Here is an 18,578-nt window from a genome sequence, read left to right on the forward strand (position 1 = left end):
GTGATAAGTTTGCAGCCTCCCCGAGGGAAAGCCAGCTGTTGCTGGCACACGGGACGTGATGTCGTCCTTGTACTTCCTCTGCAAAAGTGACTGCACTGCCGCTGGCCAGCACTGTTGTTGGAGGCCCCCTGTCTCCCCCGGAGAGGGAGCAGCGCCCTCTGCTGCCTAGAAAGATGAAAAAGCTTACAGCACCTGGTATTCCCAGGCGGTCTCCCATCCAAGTACTAACCAGGCCCGACCCTGCTTAGCTTCCGAGATCGGACGAGATCGGGCGTGTTCAGAGTGGTATGGCCGTAAGCAATTGAGGCGGCGGCAGGGAGGCCTTTTATACACGGCTTAGCCTGTGCCTACTGCAGGGCCCTTTGAAAACCGGCCACCAAATGGGCCTATTTCTCTGCCCTCTATTATCATTGACGCCCTCAGCCGTTGTGCTCACCGGGAGCAAGGCCGCAGTCTTTTCTCTCCCCTACATTTGCGCTGTTCAGCGACGGCAGGGACACAAATGCATGCTGTGATAAGTTTGCAGCCTCCCCGAGGGAAAGCCAGCTGTTGCTGGCACACGGGACGTGATGTCGTCCTTGTACTTCCTCTGCAAAAGTGACTGCACTGCCGCTGGCCAGCACTGTTGTTGGAGGCCCCCTGTCTCCCCCGGAGAGGGAGCAGCGCCCTCTGCTGCCTAGAAAGATGAAAAAGCTTACAGCACCTGGTATTCCCAGGCGGTCTCCCATCCAAGTACTAACCAGGCCCGACCCTGCTTAGCTTCCGAGATCGGACGAGATCGGGCGTGTTCAGAGTGGTATGGCCGTAAGCAATTGAGGCGGCGGCAGGGAGGCCTTTTATACACGGCTTAGCCTGTGCCTACTGCAGGGCCCTTTGAAAACCGGCCACCAAATGGGCCTATTTCTCTGCCCTCTATTATCATTGACGCCCTCAGCCGTTGTGCTCACCGGGAGCAAGGCCGCAGTCTTTTCTCTCCCCTACATTTGCGCTGTTCAGCGACGGCAGGGACACAAATGCATGCTGTGATAAGTTTGCAGCCTCCCCGAGGGAAAGCCAGCTGTTGCTGGCACACGGGACGTGATGTCGTCCTTGTACTTCCTCTGCAAAAGTGACTGCACTGCCGCTGGCCAGCACTGTTGTTGGAGGCCCCCTGTCTCCCCCGGAGAGGGAGCAGCGCCCTCTGCTGCCTAGAAAGATGAAAAAGCTTACAGCACCTGGTATTCCCAGGCGGTCTCCCATCCAAGTACTAACCAGGCCCGACCCTGCTTAGCTTCCGAGATCGGACGAGATCGGGCGTGTTCAGAGTGGTATGGCCGTAAGCAATTGAGGCGGCGGCAGGGAGGCCTTTTATACACGGCTTAGCCTGTGCCTACTGCAGGGCCCTTTGAAAACCGGCCACCAAATGGGCCTATTTCTCTGCCCTCTATTATCATTGACGCCCTCAGCCGTTGTGCTCACCGGGAGCAAGGCCGCAGTCTTTTCTCTCCCCTACATTTGCGCTGTTCAGCGACGGCAGGGACACAAATGCATGCTGTGATAAGTTTGCAGCCTCCCCGAGGGAAAGCCAGCTGTTGCTGGCACACGGGACGTGATGTCGTCCTTGTACTTCCTCTGCAAAAGTGACTGCACTGCCGCTGGCCAGCACTGTTGTTGGAGGCCCCCTGTCTCCCCCGGAGAGGGAGCAGCGCCCTCTGCTGCCTAGAAAGATGAAAAAGCTTACAGCACCTGGTATTCCCAGGCGGTCTCCCATCCAAGTACTAACCAGGCCCGACCCTGCTTAGCTTCCGAGATCGGACGAGATCGGGCGTGTTCAGAGTGGTATGGCCGTAAGCAATTGAGGCGGCGGCAGGGAGGCCTTTTATACACGGCTTAGCCTGTGCCTACTGCAGGGCCCTTTGAAAACCGGCCACCAAATGGGCCTATTTCTCTGCCCTCTATTATCATTGACGCCCTCAGCCGTTGTGCTCACCGGGAGCAAGGCCGCAGTCTTTTCTCTCCCCTACATTTGCGCTGTTCAGCGACGGCAGGGACACAAATGCATGCTGTGATAAGTTTGCAGCCTCCCCGAGGGAAAGCCAGCTGTTGCTGGCACACGGGACGTGATGTCGTCCTTGTACTTCCTCTGCAAAAGTGACTGCACTGCCGCTGGCCAGCACTGTTGTTGGAGGCCCCCTGTCTCCCCCGGAGAGGGAGCAGCGCCCTCTGCTGCCTAGAAAGATGAAAAAGCTTACAGCACCTGGTATTCCCAGGCGGTCTCCCATCCAAGTACTAACCAGGCCCGACCCTGCTTAGCTTCCGAGATCGGACGAGATCGGGCGTGTTCAGAGTGGTATGGCCGTAAGCAATTGAGGCGGCGGCAGGGAGGCCTTTTATACACGGCTTAGCCTGTGCCTACTGCAGGGCCCTTTGAAAACCGGCCACCAAATGGGCCTATTTCTCTGCCCTCTATTATCATTGACGCCCTCAGCCGTTGTGCTCACCGGGAGCAAGGCCGCAGTCTTTTCTCTCCCCTACATTTGCGCTGTTCAGCGACGGCAGGGACACAAATGCATGCTGTGATAAGTTTGCAGCCTCCCCGAGGGAAAGCCAGCTGTTGCTGGCACACGGGACGTGATGTCGTCCTTGTACTTGCTCTGCAAAAGTGACTGCACTGCCGCTGGCCAGCACTGTTGTTGGAGGCCCCCTGTCTCCCCCGGAGAGGGAGCAGCGCCCTCTGCTGCCTAGAAAGATGAAAAAGCTTACAGCACCTGGTATTCCCAGGCGGTCTCCCATCCAAGTACTAACCAGGCCCGACCCTGCTTAGCTTCCGAGATCGGACGAGATCGGGCGTGTTCAGAGTGGTATGGCCGTAAGCAATTGAGGCGGCGGCAGGGAGGCCTTTTATACACGGCTTAGCCTGTGCCTACTGCAGGGCCCTTTGAAAACCGGCCACCAAATGGGCCTATTTCTCTGCCCTCTATTATCATTGACGCCCTCAGCCGTTGTGCTCACCGGGAGCAAGGCCGCAGTCTTTTCTCTCCCCTACATTTGCGCTGTTCAGCGACGGCAGGGACACAAATGCATGCTGTGATAAGTTTGCAGCCTCCCCGAGGGAAAGCCAGCTGTTGCTGGCACACGGGACGTGATGTCGTCCTTGTACTTGCTCCTGCAAAAGTGACTGGCACTGCCGCTGGCCAGCACTGTTGTTGGAGGCCCCCTGTCTCCCCCGGAGAGGGGAGCAGCGCCCTCTGCTGCCTAGAAAGATGAAAAAGCTTACAGCACCTGGTATTCCCAGGCGGTCTCCCATCCAAGTACTAACCAGGCCCGACCCTGCTTAGCTTCCGAGATCGGACGAGATCGGGCGTGTTCAGAGTGGTATGGCCGTAAGCAATTGAGGCGGCGGCAGGGAGGCCTTTTATACACGGCTTAGCCTGTGCCTACTGCAGGGCCCTTTGAAAACCGGCCACCAAATGGGCCTATTTCTCTGCCCTCTATTATCATTGACGCCCTCAGCCGTTGTGCTCACCGGGAAGCAAGGCCGCAGTCTTTTCTCTCCCCTACATTTGCGCTGTTCAGCGACGGCAGGGACACAAATGCATGCTGTGATAAGTTTGCAGCCTCCCCGAGGGAAAGCCAGCTGTTGCTGGCACACGGGACGTGATGTCGTCCTTGTACTTCCTCTGCAAAAGTGACTGCACTGCCGCTGGCCAGCACTGTTGTTGGAGGCCCCCTGTCTCCACCCGGAGAGGGAGCAGCGCCCCTCTGCTGCCTAGAAAGATGAAAAAGCTTACAGCACCTGGTATTCCCAGGCGGTCTCCCATCCAAGTACTAACCAGGCCCGACCCTGCTTAGCTTCCGAGATCGGACGAGATCGGGCGTGTTTCAGAGTGGTATGGCCGTAAGCAATTGAGGCGGCGGCAGGGAGGCCTTTTATACACGGCTTAGCCTGTGCCTACTGCAGGGCCCTTTGAAAACCGGCCACCAAATGGGCCTATTTCTCTGCCCTCTTTTATCATTGACGCCCTCAGCCGTTGTGCTCACCGGGAGCAAGGCCGCAGTCTTTTCTCTCCCCTACATTTGCGCTGTTCAGCGACGGCAGGGACACAAATGCATGCTGTGATAAGTTTGCAGCCTCCCCGAGGGAAAGCCAGCTGTTGCTGGCACACGGGACGTGATGTCGTCCTTGTACTTCCTCTGCAAAAGTGACTGCACTGCCGCTGGCCAGCACTGTTGTTGGAGGCCCCCTGTCTCCCCCGGAGAGGGGAGCAGCGCCCTCTGCTGCCTAGAAAGATGAAAAAGCTTACAGCACCTGGTATTCCCAGGCGGTCTCCCATCCAAGTACTAACCAGGGCCCGACAATGCTTAGCTTCCGAGATCGGACGAGATCGGGCGTGTTCAGAGTGGTATGGCCGTAAGCAATTGAGGCGGCGGGCAGGGAGGCCTTTTATACACGGCTTAGCCTGTGCCTACTGCAGGGCCCTTTGAAAACCGGCCACCAAATGGGCCTATTTCTCTGCCCTCTATTATCATTGACGCCCTCAGCCGTTGTGCTCACCGGGAGCAAGGCCGCAGTCTTTTCTCTCCCCTACATTTGCGCTGTTCAGCGACGGCAGGGACACAAATGCATGCTGTGATAAGTTTGCAGCCTCCCCGAGGGAAAGCCAGCTGTTGCTGGCACACGGGACGTGATGTCGTCCTTGTACTTCCTCTGCAAAAGTGACTGCACTGCCGCTGGCCAGCACTGTTGTTGGAGGCCCCCTGTCTCCCCACGGAGAGGGGAGCAGCGCCCTCTGCTGCCTAGAAAGATGAAAAAGCTTACAGCACCTGGTATTCCCAGGCGGTCTCCCATCCAAGTACTAACCAGGCCCGACCCTGCTTAGCTTCCGAGATCGGACGAGATCGGGCGTGTTCAGAGTGGTATGGCCGTAAGCAATTGAGGCGGCGGCAGGGAGGGCCTTTTATACACGGCTTAGCCTGTGCCTACTGCAGGGCCCTTTGAAAACCGGCCACCAAATGGGCCTATTTCTCTGCCCTCTATTATCATTGACGCCCTCAGCCGTTGTGCTCACCGGGAGCAAGGCCGCAGTCTTTTCTCTCCCCTACATTTGCGCTGTTCAGCGACGGCAGGGACACAAATGCATGCTGTGATAAGTTTGCAGCCTCCCCGAGGGAAAGCCAGCTGTTGCTGGCACACGGGACGTGATGTCGTCCTTGTACTTCCTCTGCAAAAGTGACTGCACTGCCGCTGGCCAGCACTGTTGTTGGAGGGCCCCCTGTCTCCCCCGGAGAGGGAGCAGCGCCCTCTGCTGCCTAGAAAGATGAAAAAGCTTACAGCACCTGGTATTCCCAGGCGGTCTCCCATCCAAGTACTAACCAGGCCCGACCCTGCTTAGCTTCCGAGATCGGACGAGATCGGGCGTGTTCAGAGTGGTATGGCCGTAAGCAATTGAGGCGGCGGCAGGGAGGCCTTTTTTACACGGCTTAGCCTGTGCCTACTGCAGGGGCCCTTTGAAAACCGGCCACCAAATGGGCCTATTTCTCTGCCCTCTATTATCATTGACGCCCTCAGCCGTTGTGCTCACCGGGAGCAAGGCCGCAGTCTTTTCTCTCCCCTACATTTGCGCTGTTCCAGCGACGGCAGGGACACAAATGCATGCTGTGATAAGTTTGCAGCCTCCCCGAGGGAAAGCCAGCTGTTGCTGGCACACGGGACGTGATGTCGTCCTTGTACTTCCTCTGCAAAAGTGACTGCACTGCCGCTGGCCAGCACTGTTGTTGGAGGCCCCCTGTCTCCCCCGGAGAGGGAGCAGCGCCCTCTGCTGCCTAGAAAGATGAAAAAGCTTACAGCACCTGGTATTCCCAGGCGGTCTCCCATCCAAGTACTAACCAGGCCCGACCCTGCTTAGCTTCCGAGATCGGACGAGATCGGGCGGTGTTCAGAGTGGTATGGCCGTAAGCAATTGAGGCGGCGGCAGGGAGGCCTTTTATACACGGCTTAGCCTGTGCCTACTGCAGGGCCCTTTGAAAACCGGCCACCAAATGGGCCTATTTCTCTGCCCTCTATTATCATTGACGCCCTCAGCCGTTGTGCTCACCGGGAGCAAGGCCGCAGTCTTTTCTCTCCCCCTACATTTGCGCTGTTCAGCGACGGCAGGGACACAAATGCATGCTGTGATAAGTTTGCAGCCTCCCCGAGGGAAAGCCAGCTGTTGCTGGCACACGGGACGTGATGTCGTCCTTGTACTTCCTCTGCAAAAGTGACTGCACTGCCGCTGGCCAGCACTGTTGTTGGAGGCCCCCTGTCTCCCCCGGAGAGGGAGCAGCGCCCTCTGCTGCCTAGAAAGATGAAAAAGCTTACAGCACCTGGTATTCCCAGGCGGTCTCCCATCCAAGTACTAACCAGGCCCGACCCTGCTTAGCTTCCGAGATCGGACGAGATCGGGCGTGTTCAGAGTGGTATGGCCGTAAGCAATTGAGGCGGCGGCAGGGAGGCCTTTTATACACGGCTTAGCCTGTGCCTACTGCAGGGCCCTTTGAAAACCGGCCACCAAATGGGCCTATTTCTCTGCCCTCTATTATCATTGACGCCCTCAGCCGTTGTGCTCACCGGGAGCAAGGCCGCAGTCTTTTCTCTCCCCTACATTTGCGCTGTTCAGCGACGGCAGGGACACAAATGCATGCTGTGATAAGTTTGCAGCCTCCCCGAGGGAAAGCCAGCTGTTGCTGGCACACGGGACGTGATGTCGTCCTTGTACTTCCTCTGCAAAAGTGACTGCACTGCCGCTGGCCAGCACTGTTGTTGGAGGCCCCCTGTCTCCCCCGGAGAGGGAGCAGCGCCCTCTGCTGCCTAGAAAGATGAAAAAGCTTACAGCACCTGGTATTCCCAGGCGGTCTCCCATCCAAGTACTAACCAGGCCCGACCCTGCTTAGCTTCCGAGATCGGACGAGATCGGGCGTGTTCAGAGTGGTATGGCCGTAAGCAATTGAGGCGGCGGCAGGGAGGCCTTTTATACACGGCTTAGCCTGTGCCTACTGCAGGGCCCTTTGAAAACCGGCCACCAAATGGGCCTATTTCTCTGCCCTCTATTATCATTGACGCCCTCAGCCGTTGTGCTCACCGGGAGCAAGGCCGCAGTCTTTTCTCTCCCCTACATTTGCGCTGTTCAGCGACGGCAGGGACACAAATGCATGCTGTGATAAGTTTGCAGCCTCCCCGAGGGAAAGCCAGCTGTTGCTGGCACACGGGACGTGATGTCGTCCTTGTACTTCCTCTGCAAAAGTGACTGCACTGCCGCTGGCCAGCACTGTTGTTGGAGGCCCCCTGTCTCCCCCGGAGAGGGAGCAGCGCCCTCTGCTGCCTAGAAAGATGAAAAAGCTTACAGCACCTGGTATTCCCAGGCGGTCTCCCATCCAAGTACTAACCAGGCCCGACCCTGCTTAGCTTCCGAGATCGGACGAGATCGGGCGTGTTCAGAGTGGTATGGCCGTAAGCAATTGAGGCGGCGGCAGGGAGGCCTTTTATACACGGCTTAGCCTGTGCCTACTGCAGGGCCCTTTGAAAACCGGCCACCAAATGGGCCTATTTCTCTGCCCTCTATTATCATTGACGCCCTCAGCCGTTGTGCTCACCGGGAGCAAGGCCGCAGTCTTTTCTCTCCCCTACATTTGCGCTGTTCAGCGACGGCAGGGACACAAATGCATGCTGTGATAAGTTTGCAGCCTCCCCGAGGGAAAGCCAGCTGTTGCTGGCACACGGGACGTGATGTCGTCCTTGTACTTCCTCTGCAAAAGTGACTGCACTGCCGCTGGCCAGCACTGTTGTTGGAGGCCCCCTGTCTCCCCCGGAGAGGGAGCAGCGCCCTCTGCTGCCTAGAAAGATGAAAAAGCTTACAGCACCTGGTATTCCCAGGCGGTCTCCCATCCAAGTACTAACCAGGCCAGACCCTGCTTAGCTTCCGAGATCGGACGAGATCGGGCGTGTTCAGAGTGGTATGGCCGTAAGCAATTGAGGCGGCGGCAGGGAGGCCTTTTATACACGGCTTAGCCTGTGCCTACTGCAGGGCCCTTTGAAAACCGGCCACCAAATGGGCCTATTTCTCTGCCCTCTATTATCATTGACGCCCTCAGCCGTTGTGCTCACCGGGAGCAAGGCCGCAGTCTTTTCTCTCCCCTACATTTGCGCTGTTCAGCGACGGCAGGGACACAAATGCATGCTGTGATAAGTTTGCAGCCTCCCCGAGGGAAAGCCAGCTGTTGCTGGCACACGGGACGTGATGTCGTCCTTGTACTTCCTCTGCAAAAGTGACTGCACTGCCGCTGGCCAGCACTGTTGTTGGAGGCCCCCTGTCTCCCCCGGAGAGGGAGCAGCGCCCTCTGCTGCCTAGAAAGATGAAAAAGCTTACAGCACCTGGTATTCCCAGGCGGTCTCCCATCCAAGTACTAACCAGGCCCGACCCTGCTTAGCTTCCGAGATCGGACGAGATCGGGCGTGTTCAGAGTGGTATGGCCGTAAGCAATTGAGGCGGCGGCAGGGAGGCCTTTTATACACGGCTTAGCCTGTGCCTACTGCAGGGCCCTTTGAAAACCGGCCACCAAATGGGCCTATTTCTCTGCCCTCTATTATCATTGACGCCCTCAGCCGTTGTGCTCACCGGGAGCAAGGCCGCAGTCTTTTCTCTCCCCTACATTTGCGCTGTTCAGCGACGGCAGGGACACAAATGCATGCTGTGATAAGTTTGCAGCCTCCCCGAGGGAAAGCCAGCTGTTGCTGGCACACGGGACGTGATGTCGTCCTTGTACTTCCTCTGCAAAAGTGACTGCACTGCCGCTGGCCAGCACTGTTGTTGGAGGCCCCCTGTCTCCCCCGGAGAGGGAGCAGCGCCCTCTGCTGCCTAGAAAGATGAAAAAGCTTACAGCACCTGGTATTCCCAGGCGGTCTCCCATCCAAGTACTAACCAGGCCCGACCCTGCTTAGCTTCCGAGATCGGACGAGATCGGGCGTGTTCAGAGTGGTATGGCCGTAAGCAATTGAGGCGGCGGCAGGGAGGCCTTTTATACACGGCTTAGCCTGTGCCTACTGCAGGGCCCTTTGAAAACCGGCCACCAAATGGGCCTATTTCTCTGCCCTCTATTATCATTGACGCCCTCAGCCGTTGTGCTCACCGGGAGCAAGGCCGCAGTCTTTTCTCTCCCCTACATTTGCGCTGTTCAGCGACGGCAGGGACACAAATGCATGCTGTGATAAGTTTGCAGCCTCCCCGAGGGAAAGCCAGCTGTTGCTGGCACACGGGACGTGATGTCGTCCTTGTACTTCCTCTGCAAAAGTGACTGCACTGCCGCTGGCCAGCACTGTTGTTGGAGGCCCCCTGTCTCCCCCGGAGAGGGAGCAGCGCCCTCTGCTGCCTAGAAAGATGAAAAAGCTTACAGCACCTGGTATTCCCAGGCGGTCTCCCATCCAAGTACTAACCAGGCCCGACCCTGCTTAGCTTCCGAGATCGGACGAGATCGGGCGTGTTCAGAGTGGTATGGCCGTAAGCATTTGAGGCGGCGGCAGGGAGGCCTTTTATACACGGCTTAGCCTGTGCCTACTGCAGGGCCCTTTGAAAACCGGCCACCAAATGGGCCTATTTCTCTGCCCTCTATTATCATTGACGCCCTCAGCCGTTGTGCTCACCGGGAGCAAGGCCGCAGTCTTTTCTCTCCCCTACATTTGCGCTGTTCAGCGACGGCAGGGACACAAATGCATGCTGTGATAAGTTTGCAGCCTCCCCGAGGGAAAGCCAGCTGTTGCTGGCACACGGGACGTGATGTCGTCCTTGTACTTCCTCTGCAAAAGTGACTGCACTGCCGCTGGCCAGCACTGTTGTTGGAGGCCCCCTGTCTCCCCCGGAGAGGGAGCAGCGCCCTCTGCTGCCTAGAAAGATGAAAAAGCTTACAGCACCTGGTATTCCCAGGCGGTCTCCCATCCAAGTACTAACCAGGCCCGACCCTGCTTAGCTTCCGAGATCGGACGAGATCGGGCGTGTTCAGAGTGGTATGGCCGTAAGCAATTGAGGCGGCGGCAGGGAGGCCTTTTATACACGGCTTAGCCTGTGCCTACTGCAGGGCCCTTTGAAAACCGGCCACCAAATGGGCCTATTTCTCTGCCCTCTATTATCATTGACGCCCTCAGCCGTTGTGCTCACCGGGAGCAAGGCCGCAGTCTTTTCTCTCCCCTACATTTGCGCTGTTCAGCGACGGCAGGGACACAAATGCATGCTGTGATAAGTTTGCAGCCTCCCCGAGGGAAAGCCAGCTGTTGCTGGCACACGGGACGTGATGTCGTCCTTGTACTTCCTCTGCAAAAGTGACTGCACTGCCGCTGGCCAGCACTGTTGTTGGAGGCCCCCTGTCTCCCCCGGAGAGGGAGCAGCGCCCTCTGCTGCCTAGAAAGATGAAAAAGCTTACAGCACCTGGTATTCCCAGGCGGTCTCCCATCCAAGTACTAACCAGGCCCGACCCTGCTTAGCTTCCGAGATCGGACGAGATCGGGCGTGTTCAGAGTGGTATGGCCGTAAGCAATTGAGGCGGCGGCAGGGAGGCCTTTTATACACGGCTTAGCCTGTGCCTACTGCAGGGCACTTTGAAAACCGGCCACCAAATGGGCCTATTTCTCTGCCCTCTATTATCATTGACGCCCTCAGCCGTTGTGCTCACCGGGAGCAAGGCTGCAGTCTTTTCTCTCCCCTACATTTGCGCTGTTCAGCGACGGCAGGGACACAAATGCATGCTGTGATAAGTTTGCAGCCTCCCCGAGGGAAAGCCAGCTGTTGCTGGCACACGGGACGTGATGTCGTCCTTGTACTTCCTCTGCAAAAGTGACTGCACTGCCGCTGGCCAGCACTGTTGTTGGAGGCCCCCTGTCTCCCCCGGAGAGGGAGCAGCGCCCTCTGCTGCCTAGAAAGATGAAAAAGCTTACAGCACCTGGTATTCCCAGGCGGTCTCCCATCCAAGTACTAACCAGGCCCGACCCTGCTTAGCTTCCGAGATCGGACGTGTTCAGAGTGGTATGGCCGTAAGCAATTGAGGCGGCGGCAGGGAGGCCTTTTATACACGGCTTAGCCTGTGCCTACTGCAGGGCCCTTTGAAAACCGGCCACCAAATGGGCCTATTTCTCTGCCCTCTATTATCATTGACGCCCTCAGCCATTGTGCTCACCGGGAGCAAGGCCGCAGTCTTTTCTCTCCCCTACATTTGCGCTGTTCAGCGACGGCAGGGACACAAATGCATGCTGTGATAAGTTTGCAGCCTCCCCGAGGGAAAGCCAGCTGTTGCTGGCACACGGGACGTGATGTCGTCCTTGTACTTCCTCTGCAAAAGTGACTGCACTGCCGCTGGCCAGCACTGTTGTTGGAGGCCCCCTGTCTCCCCCGGAGAGGGAGCAGCGCCCTCTGCTGCCTAGAAAGATGAAAAAGCTTACAGCACCTGGTATTCCCAGGCGGTCTCCCATCCAAGTACTAACCAGGCCCGACCCTGCTTAGCTTCCGAGATCGGACGAGATCGGGCGTGTTCAGAGTGGTATGGCCGTAAGCAATTGAGGCGGCGGCAGGGAGGCCTTTTATACACGGCTTAGCCTGTGCCTACTGCAGGGCCTTTTGAAAACCGGCCACCAAATGGGCCTATTTCTCTGCCCTCTATTATCATTGACGCCCTCAGCCGTTGTGCTCACCGGGAGCAAGGCCGCAGTCTTTTCTCTCCCCTACATTTGCGCTGTTCAGCGACGGCAGGGACACAAATGCATGCTGTGATAAGTTTGCAGCCTCCCCGAGGGAAAGCCAGCTGTTGCTGGCACACGGGACGTGATGTCGTCCTTGTACTTCCTCTGCAAAAGTGACTGCACTGCCGCTGGCCAGCACTGTTGTTGGAGGCCCCCTGTCTCCCCCGGAGAGGGAGCAGCGCCCTCTGCTGCCTAGAAAGATGAAAAAGCTTACAGCACCTGGTATTCCCAGGCGGTCTCCCATCCAAGTACTAACCAGGCCCGACCCTGCTTAGCTTCCGAGATCGGACGAGATCGGGCGTGTTCAGAGTGGTATGGCCGTAAGCAATTGAGGCGGCGGCAGGGAGGCCTTTTATACACGGCTTAGCCTGTGCCTACTGCAGGGCCTTTTGAAAACCGGCCACCAAATGGGCCTATTTCTCTGCCCTCTATTATCATTGACGCCCTCAGCCGTTGTGCTCACCGGGAGCAAGGCCGCAGTCTTTTCTCTCCCCTACATTTGCGCTGTTCAGCGACGGCAGGGACACAAATGCATGCTGTGATAAGTTTGCAGCCTCCCCGAGGGAAAGCCAGCTGTTGCTGGCACACGGGACGTGATGTCGTCCTTGTACTTCCTCTGCAAAAGTGACTGCACTGCCGCTGGCCAGCACTGTTGTTGGAGGCCCCCTGTCTCCCCCGGAGAGGGAGCAGCGCCCTCTGCTGCCTAGAAAGATGAAAAAGCTTACAGCACCTGGTATTCCCAGGCGGTCTCCCATCCAAGTACTAACAAGGCCCGACCCTGCTTAGCTTCCGAGATCGGACGAGATCGGGCGTGTTCAGAGTGGTATGGCCGTAAGCAATTGAGGCGGCGGCAGGGAGGCCTTTTATACACGGCTTAGCCTGTGCCTACTGCAGGGCCCTTTGAAAACCGGCCACCAAATGGGCCTATTTCTCTGCCCTCTATTATCATTGACGCCCTCAGCCGTTGTGCTCACCGGGAGCAAGGCCGCAGTCTTTTCTCTCCCCTACATTTGCGCTGTTCAGCGACGGCAGGGACACAAATGCATGCTGTGATAAGTTTGCAGCCTCCCCGAGGGAAAGCCAGCTGTTGCTGGCACACGGGACGTGATGTCGTCCTTGTACTTCCTCTGCAAAAGTGACTGCACTGCCGCTGGCCAGCACTGTTGTTGGAGGCCCCCTGTCTCCCCCGGAGAGGGAGCAGCGCCCTCTGCTGCCTAGAAAGATGAAAAAGCTTACAGCACCTGGTATTCCCAGGCGGTCTCCCATCCAAGTACTAACCAGGCCCGACCCTGCTTAGCTTCCGAGATCGGACGAGATCGGGCGTGTTCAGAGTGGTATGGCCGTAAGCAATTGAGGCGGCGGCAGGGAGGCCTTTTATACACGGCTTAGCCTGTGCCTACTGCAGGGCCCTTTGAAAACCGGCCACCAAATGGGTCTATTTCTCTGCCCTCTATTATCATTGACGCCCTCAGCCGTTGTGCTCACCGGGAGCAAGGCCGCAGTCTTTTCTCTCCCCTACATTTGCGCTGTTCAGCGACGGCAGGGACACAAATGCATGCTGTGATAAGTTTGCAGCCTCCCCGAGGGAAAGCCAGCTGTTGCTGGCACACGGGACGTGATGTCGTCCTTGTACTTCCTCTGCAAAAGTGACTGCACTGCCGCTGGCCAGCACTGTTGTTGGAGGCCCCCTGTCTCCCCCGGAGAGGGAGCAGCGCCCTCTGCTGCCTAGAAAGATGAAAAAGCTTACAGCACCTGGTATTCCCAGGCGGTCTCCCATCCAAGTACTAACCAGGCCCGACCCTGCTTAGCTTCCGAGATCGGACGAGATCGGGCGTGTTCAGAGTGGTATGGCCGTAAGCAATTGAGGCGGCGGCAGGGAGGCCTTTTATACACGGCTTAGCCTGTGCCTACTGCAGGGCCCTTTGAAAACCGGCCACCAAATGGGCCTATTTCTCTGCCCTCTATTATCATTGACGCCCTCAGCCGTTGTGCTCACCGGGAGCAAGGCCGCAGTCTTTTCTCTCCCCTACATTTGCGCTGTTCAGCGACGGCAGGGACACAAATGCATGCTGTGATAAGTTTGCAGCCTCCCCGAGGGAAAGCCAGCTGTTGCTGGCACACGGGACGTGATGTCGTCCTTGTACTTCCTCTGCAAAAGTGACTGCACTGCCGCTGGCCAGCACTGTTGTTGGAGGCCCCCTGTCTCCCCCGGAGAGGGAGCAGCGCCCTCTGCTGCCTAGAAAGATGAAAAAGCTTACAGCACCTGGTATTCCCAGGCGGTCTCCCATCCAAGTACTAACCAGGCCCGACCCTGCTTAGCTTCCGAGATCGGACGAGATCGGGCGTGTTCAGAGTGGTATGGCCGTAAGCAATTGAGGCGGCGGCAGGGAGGCCTTTTATACACGGCTTAGCCTGTGCCTACTGCAGGGCCCTTTGAAAACCGGCCACCAAATGGGCCTATTTCTCTGCCCTCTATTATCATTGACGCCCTCAGCCGTTGTGCTCACCGGGAGCAAGGCCGCAGTCTTTTCTCTCCCCTACATTTGCGCTGTTCAGCGACGGCAGGGACACAAATGCATGCTGTGATAAGTTTGCAGCCTCCCCGAGGGAAAGCCAGCTGTTGCTGGCACACGGGACGTGATGTCGTCCTTGTACTTCCTCTGCAAAAGTGACTGCACTGCCGCTGGCCAGCACTGTTGTTGGAGGCCCCCTGTCTCCCCCGGAGAGGGAGCAGCGCCCTCTGCTGCCTAGAAAGATGAAAAAGCTTACAGCACCTGGTATTCCCAGGCGGTCTCCCATCCAAGTACTAACCAGGCCCGACCCTGCTTAGCTTCCGAGATCGGACGAGATCGGGCGTGTTCAGAGTGGTATGGCCGTAAGCAATTGAGGCGGCGGCAGGGAGGCCTTTTATACACGGCTTAGCCTGTGCCTACTGCAGGGCCCTTTGAAAACCGGCCACCAAATGGGCCTATTTCTCTGCCCTCTATTATCATTGACGCCCTCAGCCGTTGTGCTCACCGGGAGCAAGGCCGCAGTCTTTTCTCTCCCCTACATTTGCGCTGTTCAGCGACGGCAGGGACACAAATGCATGCTGTGATAAGTTTGCAGCCTCCCCGAGGGAAAGCCAGCTGTTGCTGGCACACGGGACGTGATGTCGTCCTTGTACTTCCTCTGCAAAAGTGACTGCACTGCCGCTGGCCAGCACTGTTGTTGGAGGCCCCCTGTCTCCCCCGGAGAGGGAGCAGCGCCCTCTGCTGCCTAGAAAGATGAAAAAGCTTACAGCACCTGGTATTCCCAGGCGGTCTCCCATCCAAGTACTAACCAGGCCCGACCCTGCTTAGCTTCCGAGATCGGACGAGATCGGGCGTGTTCAGAGTGGTATGGCCGTAAGCAATTGAGGCGGCGGCGGCAGGGAGGCCTTTTATACACGGCTTAGCCTGTGCCTACTGCAGGGCCCTTTGAAAACCGGCCACCAAATGGGCCTATTTCTCTGCCCTCTATTATCATTGACGCCCTCAGCCGTTGTGCTCACCGGGAGCAAGGCCGCAGTCTTTTCTCTCCCCTACATTTGCGCTGTTCAGCGACGGCAGGGACACAAATGCATGCTGTGATAAGTTTGCAGCCTCCCCGAGGGAAAGCCAGCTGTTGCTGGCACACGGGACGTGATGTCGTCCTTGTACTTCCTCTGCAAAAGTGACTGCACTGCCGCTGGCCAGCACTGTTGTTGGAGGCCCCCTGTCTCCCCCGGAGAGGGAGCAGCGCCCTCTGCTGCCTAGAAAGATGAAAAAGCTTACAGCACCTGGTATTCCCAGGCGGTCTCCCATCCAAGTACTAACCAGGCCCGACCCTGCTTAGCTTCCGAGATCGGACGAGATCGGGCGTGTTCAGAGTGGTATGGCCGTAAGCAATTGAGGCGGCGGCAGGGAGGCCTTTTATACACGGCTTAGCCTGTGCCTACTGCAGGGCCCTTTGAAAACCGGCCACCAAATGGGCCTATTTCTCTGCCCTCTATTATCATTGACGCCCTCAGCCGTTGTGCTCACCGGGAGCAAGGCCGCAGTCTTTTCTCTCCCCTACATTTGCGCTGTTCAGCGACGGCAGGGACACAAATGCATGCTGTGATAAGTTTGCAGCCTCCCCGAGGGAAAGCCAGCTGTTGCTGGCACACGGGACGTGATGTCGTCCTTGTACTTCCTCTGCAAAAGTGACTGCACTGCCGCTGGCCAGCACTGTTGTTGGAGGCCCCCTGTCTCCCCCGGAGAGGGAGCAGCGCCCTCTGCTGCCTAGAAAGATGAAAAAGCTTACAGCACCTGGTATTCCCAGGCGGTCTCCCATCCAAGTACTAACCAGGCCCGACCCTGCTTAGCTTCCGAGATCGGACGAGATCGGGCGTGTTCAGAGTGGTATGGCCGTAAGCAATTGAGGCGGCGGCAGGGAGGCCTTTTATACACGGCTTAGCCTGTGCCTACTGCAGGGCCCTTTGAAAACCGGCCACCAAATGGGCCTATTTCTCTGCCCTCTATTATCATTGACGCCCTCAGCCGTTGTGCTCACCGGGAGCAAGGCCGCAGTCTTTTCTCTCCCCTACATTTGCGCTGTTCAGCGACGGCAGGGACACAAATGCATGCTGTGATAAGTTTGCAGCCTCCCCGAGGGAAAGCCAGCTGTTGCTGGCACACGGGACGTGATGTCGTCCTTGTACTTCCTCTGCAAAAGTGACTGCACTGCCGCTGGCCAGCACTGTTGTTGGAGGCCCCCTGTCTCCCCCGGAGAGGGAGCAGCGCCCTCTGCTGCCTAGAAAGATGAAAAAGCTTACAGCACCTGGTATTCCCAGGCGGTCTCCCATCCAAGTACTAACCAGGCCCGACCCTGCTTAGCTTCCGAGATCGGACGAGATCGGGCGTGTTCAGAGTGGTATGGCCGTAAGCAATTGAGGCGGCGGCAGGGAGGCCTTTTATACACGGCTTAGCCTGTGCCTACTGCAGGGCCCTTTGAAAACCGGCCACCAAATGGGCCTATTTCTCTGCCCTCTATTATCATTGACGCCCTCAGCCGTTGTGCTCACCGGGAGCAAGGCCGCAGTCTTTTCTCTCCCCTACATTTGCGCTGTTCAGCGACGGCAGGGACACAAATGCATGCTGTGATAAGTTTGCAGCCTCCCCGAGGGAAAGCCAGCTGTTGCTGGCACACGGGACGTGATGTCGTCCTTGTACTTCCTCTGCAAAAGTGACTGCACTGCCGCTGGCCAGCACTGTTGTTGGAGGCCCCCTGTCTCCCCCGGAGAGGGAGCAGCGCCCTCTGCTGCCTAGAAAGATGAAAAAGCTTACAGCACCTGGTATTCCCAGGCGGTCTCCCATCCAAGTACTAACCAGGCCCGACCCTGCTTAGCTTCCGAGATCGGACGAGATCGGGCGTGTTCAGAGTGGTATGGCCGTAAGCAATTGAGGCGGCGGCGGCAGGGAGGCCTTTTATACACGGCTTAGCCTGTGCCTACTGCAGGGCCCTTTGAAAACCGGCCACCAAATGGGCCTATTTCTCTGCCCTCTATTATCATTGACGCCCTCAGCCGTTGTGCTCACCGGGAGCAAGGCCGCAGTCTTTTCTCTCCCCTACATTTGCGCTGTTCAGCGACGGCAGGGACACAAATGCATGCTGTGATAAGTTTGCAGCCTCCCCGAGGGAAAGCCAGCTGTTGCTGGCACACGGGACGTGATGTCGTCCTTGTACTTCCTCTGCAAAAGTGACTGCACTGCCGCTGGCCAGCACTGTTGTTGGAGGCCCCCTGTCTCCCCCGGAGAGGGAGCAGCGCCCTCTGCTGCCTAGAAAGATGAAAAAGCTTACAGCACCTGGTATTCCCAGGCGGTCTCCCATCCAAGTACTAACCAGGCCCGACCCTGCTTAGCTTCCGAGATCGGACGAGATCGGGCGTGTTCAGAGTGGTATGGCCGTAAGCAATTGAGGCGGCGGCAGGGAGGCCTTTTATACACGGCTTAGCCTGTGCCTACTGCAGGGCCCTTTGAAAACCGGCCACCAAATGGGCCTATTTCTCTGCCCTCTATTATCATTGACGCCCTCAGCCGTTGTGCTCACCGGGAGCAAGGCCGCAGTCTTTTCTCTCCCCTACATTTGCGCTGTTCAGCGACGGCAGGGACACAAATGCATGCTGTGATAAGTTTGCAGCCTCCCCGAGGGAAAGCCAGCTGTTGCTGGCACACGGGACGTGATGTCGTCCTTGTACTTCCTCTGCAAAAGTGACTGCACTGCCGCTGGCCAGCACTGTTGTTGGAGGCCCCCTGTCTCCCCCGGAGAGGGAGCAGCGCCCTCTGCTGCCTAGAAAGATGAAAAAGCTTACAGCACCTGGTATTCCCAGGCGGTCTCCCATCCAAGTACTAACCAGGCCCGACCCTGCTTAGCTTCCGAGATCGGACGAGATCGGGCGTGTTCAGAGTGGTATGGCCGTAAGCAATTGAGGCGGCGGCAGGGAGGCCTTTTATACACGGCTTAGCCTGTGCCTACTGCAGGGCCCTTTGAAAACCGGCCACCAAATGGGCCTATTTCTCTGCCCTCTATTATCATTGACGCCCTCAGCCGTTGTGCTCACCGGGAGCAAGGCCGCAGTCTTTTCTCTCCCCTACATTTGCGCTGTTCAGCGACGGCAGGGACACAAATGCATGCTGTGATAAGTTTGCAGCCTCCCCGAGGGAAAGCCAGCTGTTGCTGGCACACGGGACGTGATGTCGTCCTTGTACTTCCTCTGCAAAAGTGACTGCACTGCCGCTGGCCAGCACTGTTGTTGGAGGCCCCCTGTCTCCCCCGGAGAGGGAGCAGCGCCCTCTGCTGCCTA

The 18,578-nt window shown here is 57.5% G+C and overlaps 35 non-coding genes and 1 pseudogene across 35 annotated transcripts; all 36 read right to left on the bottom strand.

Moving 5' to 3' along the window:
• Positions 1-180: 180 nt before the first annotated feature.
• On the bottom strand, positions 181-299 carry LOC144540238 (5S ribosomal RNA). Its single transcript, XR_013505460.1, has one exon. It is a non-coding gene; the product is annotated as a 5S ribosomal RNA (ribosomal RNA).
• A 392-nt stretch (positions 300-691) lies between these two features.
• Positions 692-810, bottom strand: LOC144540240 (5S ribosomal RNA). Its single transcript, XR_013505462.1, has one exon. It is a non-coding gene; the product is annotated as a 5S ribosomal RNA (ribosomal RNA).
• A 392-nt stretch (positions 811-1,202) lies between these two features.
• Positions 1,203-1,321, bottom strand: LOC144540241 (5S ribosomal RNA). Its single transcript, XR_013505463.1, has one exon. It is a non-coding gene; the product is annotated as a 5S ribosomal RNA (ribosomal RNA).
• A 392-nt stretch (positions 1,322-1,713) lies between these two features.
• LOC144540242 (5S ribosomal RNA) lies at positions 1,714-1,832 on the bottom strand. Its single transcript, XR_013505464.1, has one exon. It is a non-coding gene; the product is annotated as a 5S ribosomal RNA (ribosomal RNA).
• A 392-nt stretch (positions 1,833-2,224) lies between these two features.
• LOC144540243 (5S ribosomal RNA) lies at positions 2,225-2,343 on the bottom strand. The gene has a single exon (XR_013505465.1). It is a non-coding gene; the product is annotated as a 5S ribosomal RNA (ribosomal RNA).
• Positions 2,344-2,735: 392 nt separating this feature from the next.
• Positions 2,736-2,854, bottom strand: LOC144540244 (5S ribosomal RNA). Its single transcript, XR_013505466.1, has one exon. It is a non-coding gene; the product is annotated as a 5S ribosomal RNA (ribosomal RNA).
• Positions 2,855-3,249: 395 nt separating this feature from the next.
• On the bottom strand, positions 3,250-3,368 carry LOC144540245 (5S ribosomal RNA). The gene has a single exon (XR_013505467.1). It is a non-coding gene; the product is annotated as a 5S ribosomal RNA (ribosomal RNA).
• A 395-nt stretch (positions 3,369-3,763) lies between these two features.
• LOC144541110 (5S ribosomal RNA) lies at positions 3,764-3,883 on the bottom strand. The gene has a single exon (XR_013506325.1). It is a non-coding gene; the product is annotated as a 5S ribosomal RNA (ribosomal RNA).
• Positions 3,884-4,276: 393 nt separating this feature from the next.
• Positions 4,277-4,396, bottom strand: LOC144541272 (5S ribosomal RNA). The gene has a single exon (XR_013506467.1). It is a non-coding gene; the product is annotated as a 5S ribosomal RNA (ribosomal RNA).
• A 395-nt stretch (positions 4,397-4,791) lies between these two features.
• On the bottom strand, positions 4,792-4,910 carry LOC144540246 (5S ribosomal RNA). The gene has a single exon (XR_013505468.1). It is a non-coding gene; the product is annotated as a 5S ribosomal RNA (ribosomal RNA).
• Positions 4,911-5,304: 394 nt separating this feature from the next.
• On the bottom strand, positions 5,305-5,423 carry LOC144540247 (5S ribosomal RNA). Its single transcript, XR_013505469.1, has one exon. It is a non-coding gene; the product is annotated as a 5S ribosomal RNA (ribosomal RNA).
• A 394-nt stretch (positions 5,424-5,817) lies between these two features.
• LOC144541177 (5S ribosomal RNA) lies at positions 5,818-5,937 on the bottom strand. The gene has a single exon (XR_013506392.1). It is a non-coding gene; the product is annotated as a 5S ribosomal RNA (ribosomal RNA).
• Positions 5,938-6,330: 393 nt separating this feature from the next.
• LOC144540248 (5S ribosomal RNA) lies at positions 6,331-6,449 on the bottom strand. The gene has a single exon (XR_013505470.1). It is a non-coding gene; the product is annotated as a 5S ribosomal RNA (ribosomal RNA).
• Positions 6,450-6,841: 392 nt separating this feature from the next.
• Positions 6,842-6,960, bottom strand: LOC144540249 (5S ribosomal RNA). The gene has a single exon (XR_013505471.1). It is a non-coding gene; the product is annotated as a 5S ribosomal RNA (ribosomal RNA).
• A 392-nt stretch (positions 6,961-7,352) lies between these two features.
• LOC144540251 (5S ribosomal RNA) lies at positions 7,353-7,471 on the bottom strand. Its single transcript, XR_013505473.1, has one exon. It is a non-coding gene; the product is annotated as a 5S ribosomal RNA (ribosomal RNA).
• Positions 7,472-7,863: 392 nt separating this feature from the next.
• On the bottom strand, positions 7,864-7,982 carry LOC144541181 (5S ribosomal RNA). The gene has a single exon (XR_013506396.1). It is a non-coding gene; the product is annotated as a 5S ribosomal RNA (ribosomal RNA).
• A 392-nt stretch (positions 7,983-8,374) lies between these two features.
• Positions 8,375-8,493, bottom strand: LOC144540252 (5S ribosomal RNA). The gene has a single exon (XR_013505474.1). It is a non-coding gene; the product is annotated as a 5S ribosomal RNA (ribosomal RNA).
• Positions 8,494-8,885: 392 nt separating this feature from the next.
• Positions 8,886-9,004, bottom strand: LOC144540253 (5S ribosomal RNA). The gene has a single exon (XR_013505475.1). It is a non-coding gene; the product is annotated as a 5S ribosomal RNA (ribosomal RNA).
• Positions 9,005-9,396: 392 nt separating this feature from the next.
• LOC144540254 (5S ribosomal RNA) lies at positions 9,397-9,515 on the bottom strand. The gene has a single exon (XR_013505476.1). It is a non-coding gene; the product is annotated as a 5S ribosomal RNA (ribosomal RNA).
• Positions 9,516-9,907: 392 nt separating this feature from the next.
• Positions 9,908-10,026, bottom strand: LOC144540255 (5S ribosomal RNA). Its single transcript, XR_013505477.1, has one exon. It is a non-coding gene; the product is annotated as a 5S ribosomal RNA (ribosomal RNA).
• Positions 10,027-10,418: 392 nt separating this feature from the next.
• On the bottom strand, positions 10,419-10,537 carry LOC144540256 (5S ribosomal RNA). Its single transcript, XR_013505478.1, has one exon. It is a non-coding gene; the product is annotated as a 5S ribosomal RNA (ribosomal RNA).
• A 392-nt stretch (positions 10,538-10,929) lies between these two features.
• On the bottom strand, positions 10,930-11,038 carry LOC144541331 (5S ribosomal RNA; annotated as a pseudogene).
• Positions 11,039-11,430: 392 nt separating this feature from the next.
• LOC144540257 (5S ribosomal RNA) lies at positions 11,431-11,549 on the bottom strand. Its single transcript, XR_013505479.1, has one exon. It is a non-coding gene; the product is annotated as a 5S ribosomal RNA (ribosomal RNA).
• A 392-nt stretch (positions 11,550-11,941) lies between these two features.
• Positions 11,942-12,060, bottom strand: LOC144540258 (5S ribosomal RNA). Its single transcript, XR_013505480.1, has one exon. It is a non-coding gene; the product is annotated as a 5S ribosomal RNA (ribosomal RNA).
• Positions 12,061-12,452: 392 nt separating this feature from the next.
• Positions 12,453-12,571, bottom strand: LOC144541183 (5S ribosomal RNA). Its single transcript, XR_013506398.1, has one exon. It is a non-coding gene; the product is annotated as a 5S ribosomal RNA (ribosomal RNA).
• A 392-nt stretch (positions 12,572-12,963) lies between these two features.
• LOC144540259 (5S ribosomal RNA) lies at positions 12,964-13,082 on the bottom strand. Its single transcript, XR_013505481.1, has one exon. It is a non-coding gene; the product is annotated as a 5S ribosomal RNA (ribosomal RNA).
• A 392-nt stretch (positions 13,083-13,474) lies between these two features.
• On the bottom strand, positions 13,475-13,593 carry LOC144540260 (5S ribosomal RNA). Its single transcript, XR_013505482.1, has one exon. It is a non-coding gene; the product is annotated as a 5S ribosomal RNA (ribosomal RNA).
• Positions 13,594-13,985: 392 nt separating this feature from the next.
• Positions 13,986-14,104, bottom strand: LOC144540262 (5S ribosomal RNA). The gene has a single exon (XR_013505484.1). It is a non-coding gene; the product is annotated as a 5S ribosomal RNA (ribosomal RNA).
• Positions 14,105-14,496: 392 nt separating this feature from the next.
• On the bottom strand, positions 14,497-14,615 carry LOC144540263 (5S ribosomal RNA). The gene has a single exon (XR_013505485.1). It is a non-coding gene; the product is annotated as a 5S ribosomal RNA (ribosomal RNA).
• Positions 14,616-15,007: 392 nt separating this feature from the next.
• LOC144540264 (5S ribosomal RNA) lies at positions 15,008-15,126 on the bottom strand. The gene has a single exon (XR_013505486.1). It is a non-coding gene; the product is annotated as a 5S ribosomal RNA (ribosomal RNA).
• A 395-nt stretch (positions 15,127-15,521) lies between these two features.
• LOC144540265 (5S ribosomal RNA) lies at positions 15,522-15,640 on the bottom strand. Its single transcript, XR_013505487.1, has one exon. It is a non-coding gene; the product is annotated as a 5S ribosomal RNA (ribosomal RNA).
• Positions 15,641-16,032: 392 nt separating this feature from the next.
• Positions 16,033-16,151, bottom strand: LOC144540266 (5S ribosomal RNA). The gene has a single exon (XR_013505488.1). It is a non-coding gene; the product is annotated as a 5S ribosomal RNA (ribosomal RNA).
• Positions 16,152-16,543: 392 nt separating this feature from the next.
• LOC144540267 (5S ribosomal RNA) lies at positions 16,544-16,662 on the bottom strand. The gene has a single exon (XR_013505489.1). It is a non-coding gene; the product is annotated as a 5S ribosomal RNA (ribosomal RNA).
• Positions 16,663-17,054: 392 nt separating this feature from the next.
• On the bottom strand, positions 17,055-17,173 carry LOC144540268 (5S ribosomal RNA). The gene has a single exon (XR_013505490.1). It is a non-coding gene; the product is annotated as a 5S ribosomal RNA (ribosomal RNA).
• Positions 17,174-17,568: 395 nt separating this feature from the next.
• LOC144540269 (5S ribosomal RNA) lies at positions 17,569-17,687 on the bottom strand. The gene has a single exon (XR_013505491.1). It is a non-coding gene; the product is annotated as a 5S ribosomal RNA (ribosomal RNA).
• Positions 17,688-18,079: 392 nt separating this feature from the next.
• LOC144540270 (5S ribosomal RNA) lies at positions 18,080-18,198 on the bottom strand. Its single transcript, XR_013505492.1, has one exon. It is a non-coding gene; the product is annotated as a 5S ribosomal RNA (ribosomal RNA).
• Between the last annotated feature and the right edge of the window lie 380 nt (positions 18,199-18,578).

The sequence above is a fragment of the Centroberyx gerrardi genome, chromosome 10, assembly GCF_048128805.1.
Source record: "Centroberyx gerrardi isolate f3 chromosome 10, fCenGer3.hap1.cur.20231027, whole genome shotgun sequence".
In the NCBI taxonomy this organism is placed as follows: domain Eukaryota; kingdom Metazoa; phylum Chordata; class Actinopteri; order Beryciformes; family Berycidae; genus Centroberyx; species Centroberyx gerrardi.